Source organism: Calidris pugnax, unplaced genomic scaffold (assembly GCF_001431845.1).
Source record: "Calidris pugnax isolate Ruff unplaced genomic scaffold, ASM143184v1 scaffold24, whole genome shotgun sequence".
Taxonomy (NCBI): domain Eukaryota; kingdom Metazoa; phylum Chordata; class Aves; order Charadriiformes; family Scolopacidae; genus Calidris; species Calidris pugnax.
In genome coordinates, this window is record NW_015090922.1 from 4,504,541 (window position 1) to 4,523,433 (window position 18,893).

Sequence of the window (18,893 nt, forward strand, 5' to 3'; positions counted from 1 at the left end):
AGTGTCACAATGTCCTTTAGTCATTACAGAAAATTAACTGAAATTTGAAAATCATAGTGACTCTTCAGTGCTAGTTATTTTGGGGAAAATTATTAACCATGGCTGGCTTCAACAACCAAGACACATGAATTCTGAAGTTTCCATAACAGTGAGACTGAAGAAGAAAAACAATGAAAAAATATTGAAACAAAATCTTTAGAACACAAGAAGATGAAAATAGGAGAATAAATTCAACAGTTGAAATGTATTCTGCTAACAAAATAAATGCAAATCTATACCTGCCCCTGGATAAACCTACTAATGTTTTAGAGTTGTATTCCTGTTTTATAAAATGCTTTTCTATTCCCTTTTCCTATTTGTGGAAAAGAAATAGTCCGGAGCGAACAAAATGTACTGGGATGCCATATTAACACTTCAAGCAGATATACCAGAATTTCCCATGGAGGGCATTTGCAATGCAATAGTGGTGTTCAGAATTCTGTGCCATTACCTCTGAATTCCCATTTCAACCACAACTCAAACTTACATGGAATATGGACTTATCAAGAGAAAACAGTGAAACTGACTGTACACAGAGATCTCTGTAGGGGTGAATAACCTGAATAGAAAGAGAACGCTACATTTATCATTCAGTTCTTTCATTTCTAGTAATTCATGATGTTAGGAGAACACTATTTTAAGAGTTTAACATGTTTTAAGTGAAATTTAAAAGGTCTGTAAAAGCAGATGGCAAGCTCATTAATAACCCAAATGTAAATTGCAACCTACTAATGAGGAATACATTTCTTTCAGCAACTTTCCCGACCTGGTACCTACCTGTTCTTTACTTTCTGCTGTGCTGCCATCACTTCATAGCACATTATGATTCTTCCTTATTTGGATGTCATTAATGTAAGTAGGCATTGCCTTTCTGGCCTTGCAATCAAAATAAAACTTAAAACCTCATGACTGAAAGAAATAGGGGTTCTCCCAGTGATATGTCCCAGTGACATTTTCACATAAATAACTGGTTATTCCTTCTTCAATATTTTGCTAAAGTCAGTTCAGTATATTAAAATAGCATACAATGTTGATGTCCAAGGTAGATGAGGGATTATTCTTACAGATGCCAGCTGCCATGACATGAAGTGGCTCCTGGAAGACTGAAGTCAGAACAAGAGGAGTCCTGTACTGCTTGTGAGAAAGGGAGATGGGAATAAATTGACCTTCACATTGAGCAGAGAAGGGCTAGGGGCCATGAGTAATAGATAAACCCAGAAAATTTTATAGATAAATCCAGAAAATTTTGTAGATAAACACAGAAATTTTTGGTGATGTCACTGATTAGTTATATCCCATTAGTTATATCTCATTGATCTGCATTTGCAAAAGAAAGACCCTGCCGAACATGAAAGATAGCTATGCTTGACCATGTAGATATGCTGCGTTTATTCCTAGAGCACAATAATTTGTTGTAAGGAAAAACAATGTTTCTATGCAGGAAAACTCCTAGTAAGATAAAGTTATGGGAAAGGACATTAAAACGTAAATGAAAAGATACATCTTGCAGATAACAAGTAAGTTCAAGAGTCCAGTAAGGAACAACAGAAATAACATAGGGTCGAGATCTGGGATTCAGGCAGTATTTACTGACTGGAGGCAGCAAACGGGAGTTTTGAGGAAGGCATTTTGTTTGACTTTTGCCACAGAAGCTTCTCAAAAGTGAAGGACAACCCTAAAGAAGCAAAAACACAGAGGTTCTGACTTACAAAGTTATTAGTTACTACCAACCTTCCTTATTAAGATGCCCGTCCTCATGGCTTTCTGTGCATGTTTTGCCTACATGATATTAAAATATTCTTGTGTCTCATAACAGAGAGAGCCGGTGCCCAGCAACAAGACCTTCCCTGGCTAAACAATGTAATACCAGCTTGGGGTTATCGGAGTGTGTAGGTATAGCCAGGTGGCTTATCAGAAACCTTGAACTTGGTACATGGTTAGAAAGACTGCTTGATGTTTTTATCACAGATGTTTCTTTGCTTGGCGTGTTCTTCCTGACTTGCCCTAAATTCTTATCAGCAAATTATTGTACATAGGGATTAAATTCAAGCAACCTATTAATGGGAACCTGATTACCATCTATCTTTTCAAATACTTACAGAAAAAGGATAATTTTTTAAAATGTGAAATATATGAACAAGTTTGGTATTTGTTACTGAAATTTTATCACACAGGGCTTCTTCCCAACACAATGGAGAGCAAACAGGGAAGTAACAGAGAAGCAGGGAAGAGAGGTAATCTGTTGGAGGTATGAAAAATGTCCATCTATGATTGATAAACTTATGCAGTGTTTTGAAAGTCTGGAAAGATATTAGAGCAGTCCTTTCAAGTACCCTGGAGACATTGTCCTGGGTGCTGCTTAAAGATAGTTATCTATATACAAAATTGGACTATCAAAGTGCTGTCATTACTGCAGAAGATACTCCTTTGACCATTCCTATGTCCTAGGATGCTAGAAAGATATGGGGTTTTATCTTCTTTTTGTTCTCTCATTTTTGCTTTTTCTTTTGCTTTGTCTTCATATTTTGCTCTTTGAATATTTACCTATATATACATATACATACTTTATGAAAAATGATCTGTGAATCTATATGAAATAAAAATGTGAAATATGAGTTGTGTATTAATATTTGTATATACTGATCATATATAGCACTAAATGTTTCCAAATTAATATATCATGTGTTATATCATATCATATATGAATGAACAAGTGAAAAATTTCTAATTAACCTTACCTAATACAACATTCTGCAAGGTGGGATTTTGCATTTTGCAGAACCATCCCTGCCTGAAACAGAGCAATGAAGACAAGGATGCAAATTAATATATTGGCGGGTCATGAGACATATTCATCATCTACACTGGATGAAAAATACAGCTAATATTCATAATATTCAGGGAATTCTGTAACCTAGTTAGCCTTTTCTCATTTTTCTAATTCATCTGCGAAACTCAAAGAAGCAGGATACGTAGGAAAAAAAACAGCTGACTAATGCTGAAGGATGAGTTTAATCACTTTTGAAGAATGTTAAAATTAGAAGTTGATGTGGACAGAATTTATGAGGACTTTGCACAATCATATTTAAGGCATAAAATGATCAGCAGACAAGGTCAGAAAAGCAAATCTAAGTCCATTTGTGAGTATCTGCCAATTTGGCAGGTGTCCTACTTCTGAAACATTAATTTCTGGCAATTCTTAGAAGACATTTTCAAGAAAGAGTATGTCATTAGTCTGTTTCAGTATATAAACTTTTATGATAGAAGTGTTTGGAATTTGTATGTATTTCTTGAAAAGCTCTATGTTATCTAAAACTCTTTGAATGACAAAATAGAAACAAACACTGAAGGAAATGTGATACTATCTGAACCCAGCATAACATCCCCCCAAACCCCAGGTATTCCCAGGGTTATCACATCTCTCTTCTCCTTGATGTGCTGTCAGAAAAGCCTCTCTGCAGACCTGTTTCCGCACTTATGGGCACACTAGACTAAGGGCAGAAATAATTGCACTGGGTGATGGTAAAGATGTCTCAGTACATGTTTAGAGGAGTTTTACATGACTTTAATTCATAGGTACAAATCATGTTTGCTGACAATTCAACTGCTTAGTTATATCCTTAATATTGTAAGCCACTGGGGAGCTCTCCCCATGCTTTTCCTTCTAGGTTTTCAGGAGGCAAAATCCAGGCAGCTGGTTCCTGTCCTGTGATCACACTGTTGGCTGTGTTTTTTCTCTTGTGTATCTATATGCTGTGCCAGCCAAAATTTACCTACTACTGCTTTCACACAGATCTCATAATCACTTCAACAACATATGCCAAATTTTATTGCATACCTTTTCCGTGAAGCTATTTCTCTCCTCTTTCATCCAGTGTTTACCACTGAACTTCAGAAACCAGCTCAGTTAGTCCTGGTGGGGGGAAAAATGCGAAGTTCTCTTGAAAACATGAAATAAATGGTTTGAAGTTACTGAAAAGAGGCAAGCATATAGGTATATTTTTGATTGCATTTGGAGAGCGTGAGTTTAAACACTGATCATTAGATCATCAGTAGTTCAAAAAACAGAAGTAAAGAGCAGCTCTTTAATAAGCTCTCTAATTCAATTTAATGGCTGCTTTTTACCAAATCTAAATTTAGGATTCCACCTCCTATGACTGAGAGTTGCTATTAATTGAGGATTTCTTTTTCATACTCTTACAGGAAATGCGTTCTTCATGTTTTACAATTATATTAACTGCTAAGTCTTTGGCAGTTAACATGCAGTGACTCTTGGCTATTTTTAGAGTGATTCTTTTTTAAGGCAACATGATTCACCTGTGATTTCATCTATTTGAATCATAGACTTTCAAAACCAAGATTTCACCCTTTATATTTGAAAAAAAAAATCTATTTTTTCTAGTATCTTAATTTTAAAATAATTTTTCAGCAATTTTCTTTGCATTTTTTCTGCATTTGACACCCATAGTTACATAAGAAACTCCTTCTCACAGAGTCACAGAATGGCTTGGCTTGGAAGAGACCTTTAAAGATCACCTAGTTCAACCTTCCATCCATAGGCAGAGACATCCCTCACTAGATCAGCTTGCTCAAAGCCCTGTTCAACGTGACCTTGAACACTTCCAAGGATGGTATATGGTTTGTTCGACATTAATAATTTTAACACTTTTGTTAGACATTAATCATCTAAATGCTCATAACCTGCAATAAGGAAGAATTACTGAAAACTGAAGATGGTCCCAAATTAGAAATTCTGGAGTCAAGTTAAAATCTTTCTCCAAAACATTGAGACATTCAGCTTTGAGGAGTCATAAAGTTCAACTCTGAGATCCAGAACACCTGGTAGAGAAGTTGTGTTGCTGATCTATGAATAGAGACCAGGCTGTGAAAAACCATAGTTTGGTTGCATGTTCAAGGTAGCTGGGTAACAGATACTTCTCCAGAGCAGACATCCATGCCCCGTTAGAAGGAAAGGCTTCTTGGTGTGCCCCGTGAAACTGCAGGAAAGGTTGGGCAGGGGAGTCAGACCCATTGCTGGGGCCGTCCAACATCCACAGACTAAAGTGCCTATAGATGTCTTGAGACCCCCAGTAGGAAGTGAGGGGGATACCTGCATACTTTGTAGTGAATGAGCAGTTGTAGTGACCGTGTGGGCTGATCAGCTGTTTAAAGCTAAGTGCGTGCTTGAGAGCGGTGTCGGGCAAGAAATGAAGTTCCCATAAAGAACTCTTTCCAGACAAATAGTTTTAGACTCAAAGCCTGCCTGTGGAGTTAAGAAAAAACCATCAGCAATAGCTCTGTGCATGAGAAGGTAGCCCCTCTGGCAAAAGCCATTAGCTAGAACTGCTTTGTGATGTTCTCAATGCAACTGGCAAGAAGGAGCCCATTCCTGCCCTCATGTTCTGAGGACCCTCAATTGGTTGCACCAAGGAAGGTGCAAACAGATGCAGGCTTTGTTCATTGCTATAGAGACCCCCTGTTTTGGAGGGCCAAATGACTTTTTCCTTACGTGCCCAGTAGAAAGAACAGCCTTGTTCAGCCTTGTGTCTCATTTAAGCAATGGAACACATGCCACTGTACTGCTGATGGGAAAATAATTGCTTACACGAAAGGGGATCATCAAGATATGAGACATGCTGTACTAAGGCTGCGGTGAGGTTAGAAGTGTTGACATACCAATAAAAGCTCCATGTAAAAGTGTTTAGTTGGTATAAAAGCCATTGATGAAAAGTCTAAGGAAGGACTAGATGTCACGATGGTTAATCCTCCTCTCTACTATCTGACCTCTGTTAGGCTGGAAGTAAAATAAGTTAAATGAACTCTGCATAATTCCTCACAGTTATGTGTCATGAAACCACTGCACGATTCAGCACTCGTGTCAGCCCGTTCGGGGGAGGCCCTGCTGCAAGATCAGGGGGCTGTGACGGACCAAGACCAAGGCATAACCCATTGGCGACCGTGTGAGAGAGGACATTCATACTGTACCTGCCTACACTTTGTCTTTTTTCCCCGCTGACGTTGTTGGCTCCAGATTCTGGGTGTTTGAGGACACAGTCATTTGCCGTGCTCCAACTTTGAGGGAGAATTTTTCAATTTTTGACAAGGCCCTTAGAATCACATTGCAGAGAAAAGGGTGTATTATAATTATCAATATCAATAGTAATAAAAGTTTATTAAAGGTCATTAAAATGAAAGGGGATGGCTATAGATCCCATCACTCTGAACTGACTCCCTCCGCTTGTGTTAATTAGAAAACTCAGATAATGGTTCTATGGGGGAGTGCAGGGAAATTTAATTACGAAAGTTTAATGGGCCACTATCTACTTCCTGCCAGATTAAAACCTGATGATTTACACTATTTTAGATACTACTGTGGGCTCACTAACAAAATATGTTGCAGAACAAAGAGTAATGCAAGACTTCACCCAGAATATTTTGCGCACTTTTAAAACAAAGATGTAAACAGGCAGACCTGAAAACCAAACAGCTGTGACAGAGCTGTTACCACCATGATCCAAAAGGAACTATGAGCAGTGTTTGCTAGTTTCTTCAGCTTATTATTTATTGTAACCAAATGAAGAAAACATTTGCATAAGCAGAATTGTCTGTCTCCTCAAAATGCAAAAAAAAATAATAAAATACTTATGGCATAAGTGTGAAAGATAAAATCAGTTCACTTTAACTCCTCATACTCAGATGCCATAGACACCCCATTTATGACTAGTCAGAACCTCAAAATTATTAACTTTTTGGAAAAGGTTGAAATCTATCACCTAAAATTAGTGGCTGTTTTTGAAACATTAGTCTTAATCAGCTCACTAGAAGTGATACTTCAGTGAAGTTTGCAAAACAGCTCCAGGAAGCTTTCTTCAAGACCTCTGTTCTACCTACCAGTTCCATTTAATGTAGAGGTTTATTATTAAATTTCTGTTTGCATTTAATGCAGTGATTTATTATTAAATTTAACTCCTCTCATTAACAAGTTCTATTTTTAGTGGAAGCACTGTACCATATTCAAGTGCAATTGACATATAAATTTCCAGTTGCACTTCTTTTAGAATTAAATTATTAGCTTAAAGGGGTTTTCTACCGAAAAAAAAAAAAAGTATAGCAAAAAATGCGATGTATCAAACCCTGTGTTAAAAAAGAGGGTAAAATAAATGGGAAGAAAAGAAACAGAAGAAACAATGCCCAAAAGCAAAACAACAAAAATATTCTAATGTACTCTGTTTCCCTTTCTGGATAGGTTTTGGTGTCCAAAAGTTGAGAACTCAGCATTATAAAACCAGGGATGGTTGTCAGTTCCAATTTAGGTAGATGTAGACAGTTTTATACAGCAGCTTTGTGGCCTGGAGCTGTCTGTCTTGCCGTCAGAGGCCCACTGTGTCAGCTGCATGTCCTTGAACACTTCAGGTAGAATATAACTCTGGGAATTGCCACCCTCCTGGACTTCAGGTGTGTAAACACAGTCTCGTATCTTTACTAATTTATTACCAGGTAATGAAACAACATTAAAAAGGAAGAAAAAAAAAAAAAAGAAAAGGCATTTGAACAGCACTACTCTTCATGTTCTTCAAAGACCTCAAGCCACCTGGATGTACACAGATTGGGAAATACTCCTTTTTCTTGATCTTTTCCACAGACACAGGGTTTGCCTACCTGCTCTGCAGTTTGGGTCTATCATCACACCCACTCATATTGCACAGAAAAATCTGTTTATGCAATGGATATCAGTTAGAGTTAAATACATTTGCATCAACATAGAATCCAGCCTTTACTGAGCATAATATCCTTCTGTGTTTTGAAAGTGCATCTAAATCTGCAAATAGTGTAAAAAAATGACAGGGCATTACGGGTGTCTAGACTTCACTTGTCTAGACTTCAAATATGTAATGCTGAATAGATATCAAAATCAAGTGGATGTCTTCAGAAATGTAATTGAGAAGAGCATGCATAGGAACACTCATGTGCCTTTTCTTTTATTTGCAGTGAATGATTCACAGATAAGCTCCGTACAGCATTAGTCTGTTCACATCACTGTACCCACCAAACCACAGGAAAAAAAAATTACTCTTGGAGGAGTTACTTACAGATGCTATAGCTATAGTACTTCATTCATTTTGTAGCTTAGATAAAGAGAGAGACAGAAAAGAGAGAAAGAAAAAATAATAAGAGAAAAAAAAATTAAGTTGATTTTGTGTGGTTTTTTTTTTTTTTTTTTAATTGTGATCCTTTATTTGATTAAGATAGCAACTTAGTTGGTCTTAATGCACTAATAAGTTGTTGGTTTTTTCCAGACACTTAATAAGGACTGCTCATTCTCCCAGGGGATCACAACCTGAATTCTTGCTGAAAGACTTGTGCTACAACAGAGGACAAAGAGAAAGGAAAAGAGGTGAATTAACTGGGAAAAATGCCAGTTACTGTCTTGATCACATGAGTGACCATATGCTAAATGACATGGTAAAATGAATGGAAGCACAGTGTGTTGATTTAGTTGTTTTTTTCCCCCTTTCCTTTCTTGTTTGATTGTACACAATGTAATTGTTCCACATGGTAGTGTGTCCACTGTTTCCTTACTGTGTCCACTATTGTGAGAATAATTAGAATGTGATCCGGTCTTTCAGTGGCACTAAATTATTTTACTAAAATGAGGGTTTGAAAACCCTAGTAAGGCAATACAGAGCGATGAATTTGAGACTTCAGCACTCTGAAGTGTTATTGGCCAGAGCCTCAACCAGAGAAAATTGGTGAAATTACTTTAACATCAGTAAAACTCTTCAAAAGTTACATATGCTAGTCAGGGATCTCTCCCCTTTATGTTAATGGCTTTTCCTACTAGCATAGTTTGGATTTGGCTGAAAAGACAAGCCAGTGATATTTTCTTGGCAATTCCTGAAAAGCCAGATACTTACTTGAGCGTAAATACGGATCTGGCAACCTTTATGCTCTGAGTTGTGTCAAATCTTGGTGTACGGATCCGATCCTGCAAGATGGTGAAGAGGACTCGTGTACTGCCCAGTGTGTCGGGCTCTTCCTGCCAAGTCTGCACACAGATGTTACATGCACTTCCAGCTGGGAATTCAAGTGGACAGTTCCAAGTGGAGAGCTTGGCAATCAAATACTAAAGTATTAAGATGCAAACTCTGTGCTCTTTTTAGCAGGAGAAATCCAGAAATCTGGATCTAGTACCAAAGATGGAAAAAATGTGGCTATATGCCAGTTTTATTAGTGTACTTATAAAGATGTTCATCTCAATATTTTCAGGAGTCTCCATAGTCCCCTGTGCTTTGTCTACTTATGTGCTTTTTTCACATAAATAATAATGCCAAATAGTTATCAAAATATGATTCAGATGTTCAACTTTTCAGCTGGTTCTTTGACAGATGGCAAAACAAAGGATGAATGCACCGGTAAATACAAATATAAGAAATTAATATGAATCCACTCTGCATTCCCGGAGAGAAAGTAGTTAAAGAAGATGGCTCTTGCATAATTCCAGATTATTTAAACTAAAAACTCTGTGTGGGAACAACCACGTTTTGTTATGTGTTTGTTAAGTCCAGCCACCAGTGGATTGCCACCAGGGACTGCAGTATTAATCATGAAAGCCAGGGCTTCTTACAAGTCAAACCACAGGAATATTTTTTTTTTACTGCATATTGATTTTGAACAAACAAGTTACCTAGACAATTAAACAAGTTAAACAAAAATTATATGGTTTCAGGCAATTATCCACATGTGTGCTGACCTCATTTGGGAAAATAAAGCATTTCACATTTTATTACCCAGAGTGTCAATGAAAACATATTCAGGTGATGTCTCATTAATGGCTTCATTTTCCCAAACATTGTACAAAGTCACTGCAATACAATGCCAAGTCAATCTATCCATTTGATCTTATATAACCTTCAGGGATATTAATAAAATTCTGACTCAGATTTGCCCTCTGTCAGTCTCTTTTTAGGCATACAGGTGCTTAAATGTCCTTTACATCCTGAATGGGACTTATGTTTAAATTTAAGCACAAATGTCAATACTTTTCTGGACAGAGATGCTTGCTAGAATGAAGGCCTCTGCATCAGAGTAAACACAGTTGTTGATAAGAGTGTACACAGAGAATTTTGATTCGGGTTTACACAACCTGTACTATCATGAGGTTAGAGAATCAAATTGCTAGAGCAATTTAGCATATTCTCGTACCACCAGCCGTGTTCTACTGTTTGCACAATTTCCTTTTTTTTTTTAAGAGACTCAACATGTATTATAAAGTATTTCTAAAGATTTTCAAACATTTTGTTCACAGATTGAGTTTTGCCAGTGAAGGAAAGAAAAAGAGCTTTTACAATTCTCTAGCAAAGGCATTTAGGACTCCCAGAGGAAGACTGGAAAAATCTATCAGCTCTTGTAGAAAGTGCATTATAGTGGAAGGAGCTTAGCATGAAACACATGCAATCAATGATGGGATACTTGAACTTTGCTTGTACAGTTATCTCCTTAGGGAAGGTATTCTGTAGGTGTTGAACTGCTTTTTCTGAGATCAAGAAGCCACAGAAATAAATGAAAGTGATATTATTTATTTATTTATTTTAAGCCTTGATGGAGCGTGGAGGATTGTGACAGACCATTCCTGAATGCTGTGATTTAGAGGCACCAGGGCAGATGCAATGGCGCAGTCACCGGACATATGAGTATTATCAGTTCCTAGGCATGTAGAAGTTGATGTGGGAACTGGGAACTTTCAAAGTATGATTTTCCCTCTTTCGCAGGTACCCCATTTTGTTTTGGCATGTTCATTTGGCTTACTTGTGCAATGGGGAAAGTATCACTGATAATAGTCGACATTAAAAATGTTAGTTTTCCAGCTCCCACTGCACAGGTTCCATGAATCCTCTTCACTTTTACTAACAACACCTATGTCCTGCTCCAGCTGTTTCTGTGATCTATGTAATGGTAAGGGCAAGAAACCAGGGCTGCCTTAGCTGAGCACCTTGCTAATGGAATACTGAATCATGTTGCATGTTTATTGGTTTTTCTCTGTCCTGGTGAAACTTCTAGTGTTTGCTGTATAGTTTCTCTGCTTCCAGAAAAGTGGGGAGGGTTCTCCAACAGATTTGTGCTTAGGGAATTCTCCTGGGAGTTGAAGATACTGCGTTTCATCTATTTGTATACGCATCTTTGGATTGGTGATGTAATGTTGCCCCAAATCCATTAAAATAAATAAAAGATCAAGCATGATCTTGTAATCAGATTTTTCTTTTTTTAGTGTTTGGCAGAGGGAAGGTCAGACTTGCAGACTCCACGGTCTTCAAAACACCAGCTGTATACTAACTCATTAAAATGATGCTTTCACAAATTGGTTGAAGATGGGTATGTTCTATTCTGAACCTGACCGGACATAGTGAACTTTGTGTCTCACCTGGGTGAAATTCTTAGGGAGGTGAGCAGAACAAGAAAGTCATTTTCTTGGTTCAGAAGACATCTCAGGGAAAGCTGCTTATTCAGACTCTCCAGTACAGATGGGTGAGGGGAAGTCAAATCATCAGTCTTCAGCCTCTTCCTGAACCCAGAATAAAACTACATGTGACCAATGGCTCTTAACTTACTAGAGCCAGAAAAGATGAAGAGTTGCAAAATTTTTGAATACATCTTTTGATTAAATTTTAATGTAATAGTTTCCTTTTTTTTTTTTAAATCTTTCATTTACTGGGAGCCCCTTTGAAGTTCCTTTTTGAGACAGATCCAGCTTTCAGCATATGTCATGAAGGCAGCTGTGCAAGGTAGCAGACTGATGGGACAAGAAATCACTGCTGCATGTAGTACTAGAGACTCCTGTAGTAAAAGCCCAGCTTCCCTGGGCACTGGCAGAGCAGCTCCTCGGGCTGGTTTCCTCCTTAGCCTCTCAGTTTCTCCTTCACCCCAGCAAGGAGTTGCTGGAGTCCCCTACTCACCCTGCCCTGACTCCCTGAGCTGGCCACAGGTGCAGGAGAAGGTGTTCCTGCCTTGGCTGCCCTAGAAGGGAAGGGGAGGGAGGAGGAGGGAAGAAAAGGAGGCAAATCAGGTGCTTGCAGTCCTCAACTCTTCCTCTGGCCAGCTGTGCCACACTAGGCTTGTGCTCAGCCTGGATGGAAAGGCAGAGACTGACAGCCTCTCCTGCTGTGCAAGCACTGAGTCTTGTGACTGTGTACAGCAATAAACAGGGCTAAGAAGTTGCACAATTTCAGGGCCCAGAAACACCAAGGAGAAGATGGTGCCTCAGCCAAACCTGCTGGAGAATTCTTAATCCCCTTATGATTTGCACTACAGCTGCTTGCACAGAGGTAGGTGTGAGAACCAGCTAAGCATTCATGAAGAAAACCTTAGAGAGGCAGTTCCTCAGTCAAATTAATAGTGCCTTGGACAGGGGTCCTGCCTTCTGAAATTTTCTTCTCTACCTTATGGAGAGAGGAGACTCTTCTGCTAGACAGTGCTGTTAACATCTCTTTCTCAGTAAATCTGTTGGAGAGCGAGCCTGGGAGGCAAGGGTTCACTCATCCATGAAGAGGAAGAGCAAGTGTTTGAAGGGGGAACTTTATAGCTGATGCTGAGGACATGGGTCAGATGTTAGATGATGATTTTGTTTCGGTATTAAGATATTCGGTAACTGATACATGTAACGAACAAACAGCTGCCACTTTAATATCCTCTTTAGGATGTATTAAGAAATTTGTTTAAGATTGTGTTAGGATTGATTATTTTAGTATTAATAATAATATACTTCTCAGTACTGTGTCTAACTTGTTGATTTGATCCAGCCTGACAGCTGAATTGCTCTCTTCAATCGGTTAGTAATTATGACTTTGGTGACATTCAGTTTTCAATGTTATTTTTGTTTAAGTAGCTTAATAAAAGGAAAAATCAGAGCTAGGCATGTTTTTTCAATAAGTAAAATGGGTCTCAGACCCCTGATGACCTGGGTGTAATCAACCAATCAGCCTAAAAGCTCCCCCCAATAAGCTCTTTGTTGTCTCACAGGAAAAGTATATGAACTGGAAATTTACTTGAAACCACCACAATAAATATGTTTGTTCAGGGAAAATTAAAAGAGGTGAAGCAAGACATGACTTCAGTTTTGAGGAAAAACCTGTTTGTGTCTAATACATTGCAGAAATTGCTCAAGAACTTTTTGTCCTTGTGTAAGGATTGCCCTGTAATGCTGCTAATGTCCTTAGGTTGAGACCTTGGGTTATCGGCTGTGTATGTGCCGATCATGCAAGTTAAAACTGATTTTTTTGAAACATAGCTTTTATCTTTGTGAGTTCATGACACTTCTCCCTTGAAGCTAGATCTTCTCCTTCCCCTGCATTTTCTTTTCTTTCTCCTTTTGGCCTCACTTGCTTCCACTGTGGGCTGCACGTTCTTCTCAACAGCAGTGAAACCTCCAGATGGCACATTACCAACTTCTCATAAATTTGAACAGAAGAGATGCATAAGGCATTGGAATTCTTTGAGGTTTAAGTTTATAGAGATTACAATAAATTCAGTCAGATGCAGGGGGGTTCATTAGGCACTGGTAGAATGCAGATAAGATTGTGCTGCTTTTATTTTCTTCTTAAAGTTGCCATGAGATCATCTCTTGAAGGCTCTGCACTTGGAGGTCTCTGTGATTTCAGATATGTATATCCTGTAGGAAAGGGAATCCAGAGCTGGATCAGAAGAAGGAAACTGTGGTCATAATTTGAGCCCAGTTCTGCAATACTTTCATATACCATACAAGGCATGCAAGCCTTCACTGTTCACACTCTGCCAAATAACGGTCTTGAAGCCAGATCAGGGCAAAACACAACTCTACTGAAATGTGGTAAAAGCTTTTCCTAAACAAGGGCTGCAGAACAAGAGCCATTCAGTTCAGACAGAACAGCATATTAATGCCACACGGCAGAATCCTTTCCATTGGCAGGCTCAGAATCCGCCTGCCTGATCACAAATTTACTCCAGTTATTAAGAGGCAATTAAAGAAAGGCAATACCATGAAAAATGTGAGATGACATAAAGCACTCCATTCTAAAGAAAAACAGAAGAATCGAAAGGTTGTTCTTTGTATTTCTTCTTAAGCTACCACTTTGTTTCACCAAGGGTCAGAATATCATTCCTCCTAATCACCTGGTTAGGCCCTCAAATGTATCTCTGTTAAGTGGAATTCTTTGCTAATACTGTTCTGATTAATTAAGAAGCAGTCTTTCCCATTCACTGTCATCAGTGACCTATCATTCAGTGTCACTATCCTTCACTGTCATTAAGTAGAGTTTGCATATACTGTAATAGGTAAGATGATTTCAGAGAGAACTATTGATCCTTTCCCAGTGGTCTATTGCTAGTTAATGAGCATTAGTTTCTTTAATGATGTTTAATGTTGGTGAGTTATTTTTAAGTGATACATGGCCTGACCCTGGAAAGTGCTGAACGCCCTTAACTCCTATTGACTTCAGTGAAAGTTGAGGGCACTCATGAGATCAGCCCATAGGTCTTGTGTCTGAAATGGTACCAAAAGCTTCTCTCCATTCAGGCAGGAGTGAGCAATGAGCAAAACAGCCAGAGAATGAAGCAGGTTCTTGTAGAAGGGATTTTAAAGTCTTGTTTTCCTTCCTATCATTTAAATGGCTAGCTCTTAAGAGAAGGGGCAGTTTCTACAGAGGACAGACACCACTATTCTGCCAGCTCTTGCCTTCCTTTTATTTTCTTCCCTACCTGTCACTGTCCTCTAGCTTCTTTCTTTGCCAATATGAAGGAAGAGGAATCTCTCACCCCAACCCCCCGCACTCCCCTCAATCCTGCTTGTGTTCCCACATTTCCTTTACTTCCAAATTAAATGGACAGGCAGTCTGTCGCCATTACCTTGAGTTACTCCAACTCTTCTGAGTCTCTTGCAGTCGGCTTTCATTTCTATACTCTCCTAGAGGTGCCTTGATTACCAAAAGCTGACTCTTGGCAAAATCTCAAAGTCAAAGTTTCTTCTCCTCCTCTTTGACCTTACAATTATTATATTATTTTTTTTGGTAAATATAATACTGTTCTGATCAGTATATTGTTCTACCCGTGGCTTCCCCACTGCCTCTTTTGTTTGCACTGCTATTCATTACTTTATCATCCCTTTGGTGCGCATTTCCCCTCCCTTTCCCAATTCTCTGTCCACAGCGCTCTGTCCTATGATGACCTCTTCAAACAATCAACATTTTAAAAAATGTAGGACAAAAAATATTTGCTCTCTCACTCTTTGCATGTACAATTTGCTCCCATATTATTTGGCTTATGTGAGCAAGCCTCATGGCACATAAGATTCAGTCCTAGGTGATTTTCCATTTTTCTCTTACATAAAAGAGATGATGTCCTTAAATGCTTGCACAGGAGAACAGTACAGGGCTGGAAAAAGGAATGTATTTGACTAGAGAGAATAGAATATTTTTTTCCCAGACGCATGGGTGACACTGATTTCTATCAGTGGGAAATACTGTAATGTTCTGCGTGGAGGCATGAAAGTTGCTTTTGGTCCTTTTTTAAAAATTTATTTACTTATTTTTTAAGTATTGTGCAATGGAAATTATGGCAACTGTATGACCTGACTTTACAAAAAATTTATTAAAGAAATAGTCCCAAACTGAAAAACTGATACATTTCACAGAAATTCTAAGGTAAAGTGAGTGTGCTGTGGCATGCATGCCCGACAGTCAAATTTGTCAGTTTGGTGCTTAACTTCACATACAGTAGAACGAAGAGAAAATATATCCTTGGCAGGTCTGTTTTGAAGAATAAGTATTAGACACCATTCATGTTAGAATTAGTCCCTAGAGAAGGAATTGTAACAAGATAAATTGTACAGATGCATATCTTTGTCCTGCGCAAGCATAATTTATTGCCCACAGAAGCTGTGGATGCCCCATCCCTGGAATGTTCAAGACCAGGCTGGATGGGGCTTTGAGTAGTCTGTTCTAGTGGGAGGTGTCCCTGCCTGTGGAGTTGGAACTCGATGATCTTTAAGGTCCCTTCCAACCCAAACCATTCTATGATTATTGCATGGACATTGTCTGTATGCTGGGAGTGGGTGGGGAAATGCAATGCTGCGTGGTGTGAGTGAATTTAGAGACAGTCTTCACCTGCAAAATAGGCTGGGTTTGGAAAAAATCCATATTTTTTTCATTTGACACATGAATAAATATGAAAGTTGGACTGAAGCAAAACCTGAAAAAAAGAACCAGTTGCTCTTTTTTCCTCTACTTGCAAACTCTTCTTTTCTCGTTGGCAAACATTTCCATGGTGCTCCTGTTGGCCCTGCAACATCCTCTTACAAGTCGGTGGGCTGGAGTGGGTAAACTGGCGTGATTCCAGCGGCCAGCTGGACCAGCTCTCCCTCTGGGAGGCTGCACACTTGCTCATCTCTGGGAAGCACTCTGCTCCCAACACTTCTCACTAGTAATAACAGCCTTCCAGGTGAAAACGTACCTGCAGGATGGATAAGTAACCTCTCTGACTCCAAGGAGGACCACAATAGCTGGATAACGTTGCTTATTTTGGATGCTGATTGCTTTCTTTACCTCTGTGTGCCGCCGAGAGGGGGGTTTATGCTAGAGAAAGGGTTAACTGGGATTCTCTATAATGTGTTCCCATTTCCTTTCCCTCCCTTCAGCTCCTTCACAAAATGTTAATCTAATTGTGATAGTATCACTTTGATGACAATATGACAAGACAGACAAATTTGATTTTATTCTCCACAGAGCAAAGCATATGCTGCTTGGGAGACTTTGACAGAGAGAAGGACATAAAACAAATGGAGTTCATGAATATACAATTTTTATTGTACACAGTAGTGACATCCAAACTTCAGAGAATAGGTGGATGAGACTTATGCTTTACTATTGAGATTAATGGGTACGTAAAAAAGTGCCAACAGAGAGTACTACAGTTTATGTTAAAAATGTCGACGTGGATAAGAATAATTTTCTTCTCAAGATGAATGATGCATTTAATGGCTGTGAGACATTCATGCCCAGTAGCAGTTCCTCAAAAGTAATTTTTTGTTGTTATTGTAAATTATATAATCTTAACTGCAATTATAGCCCTGTTTAGGTAAAGGTCAAGTTAGTACAGTGGATGGTTATAAACTAAGAGGGAAATTGGTAAATTTATTCCCTTGATGAAAGCTTATGAATGATTTTAAGCAAGATAATTTTTTTGTAACTCTATTTCTACTTTAATGTAATATAGCAAGTAAAGACAGCACACATTAACAAAGGGTAAATTAGATTTGTCTAAGTAAACATGTATCTGCAATAGGAGTAGTGTTGCTGTAGTAAGGACAGTCTGAAGGTTAAGCGCTCCATGTAAATGGTATAGATTCATTTTCGTGGAAAGCAAAAGGAGGGACAACCTCTGAAAAATTGCCTTTGATGGAATGCAATCTGCGCTCTCCTGAGCAGCACATGAATACTCTGCAACACATGAAACTGTTACCCACCTCTCAGTCATAAGAAATTGGTTAGAGTCCTTTTGGTTTCAAGACCCTGCCCTTAAACAATGCAGACTTCCCTTCAGAGTGATCAGATTTTTGTTGTTAATATAGAGGTTATTAAAAAAAACAACGAACCACCTAAGAGGGAGAAGGTGCCGTGCACGCTAATGAAGGCTGTTTGCTAACTCAGGGCCTGATAGGAGTTCTAGTCTCATTTTTCATGTTTTAAAGTAAAATCTGCATGAAAGCAGGCAGAATGTTGGGCAGCTGTTTAAAATGAGAGGGAAGCTTTCTCAAGTCAGTGGCATGCTTTTGCTCTGAAAAGCCCGCATTAGACTATTTCACTTTTTCACAGTATTTAAGTGAAGCAAAAGCATCATTACACATAGTTGCCATTTTTCCTCTGAGAACTTTTGCCTGTGTGAGCTGTCACTGATCAATTTATCAAGCTGCTTTAAGTACGACTCAGGGTCTTTTCACTCCATCAGACCACAGAAATGTTATCTTTTCTCATTTATTTATCTTTTAGAGATGTATATATTAGGAAAATCAGTGGGGAAAAATACACTTTCTATTCCTTTTAGATGCCAGAGACCTTCAACTAATTTACATACAGATATATGTAATGCATATTCTAATAACAAAATAAATACAGTGCTACATGTTTTTTTTCTTCTTTGACAGATGAACAGCAATGGCTTGTTACTTGAGTTTGCCACCAATTAAAATGCACATTGGATCAGCTCTGGCCTGTCACCTACCATTATTGGGAAAACTTGGCTGAGGGCCACGTTTTAGATGAGCAGGATTTTTTTACTTGGCCATGGTGTTTCTCATCTCTGCTCTGTAAACTCCGCCTGGTAATTTAGATGCTGGGTAGTCATTGCATCTGCTTTTTGGGGAGTTGCTTCACTTAAGGCATTTTAATTGTGGCAAGAGGTAAATCTTCCTAATCCGTCCTGTGTGAGAAGCTATTATTTGAGCTGGTTTGAATCCAGCACAGCACCTTTAGGTCATGATTTACTTAGATATACATTGATTTTAAGAACTTCTGTTAAATTTCTGTTTCATGACACCCACCTTGGGGCTCTTTGAATCTTAACAAAGTAAAACAGTGACATAGAGGTGTGAACTCACCAGCAGCAACAGTGAGTTATTAGTCACTTTAAATGTGAACTTGTCTAAAAGAACATAATCCCACTGAATAACAGCTGTGAGGAATTACTAATATTTGAACACAGATATCAGCTATTGCTCAAAGATGAAATACAACAGGGAAAAAAATTTCAGAACAAGCCCCATTTAAAACCTCACCTTCTTGAGTTACCAGCTACAAGGAAGTTCAAAACAGCAAAACCAGAGCCTGTTTATT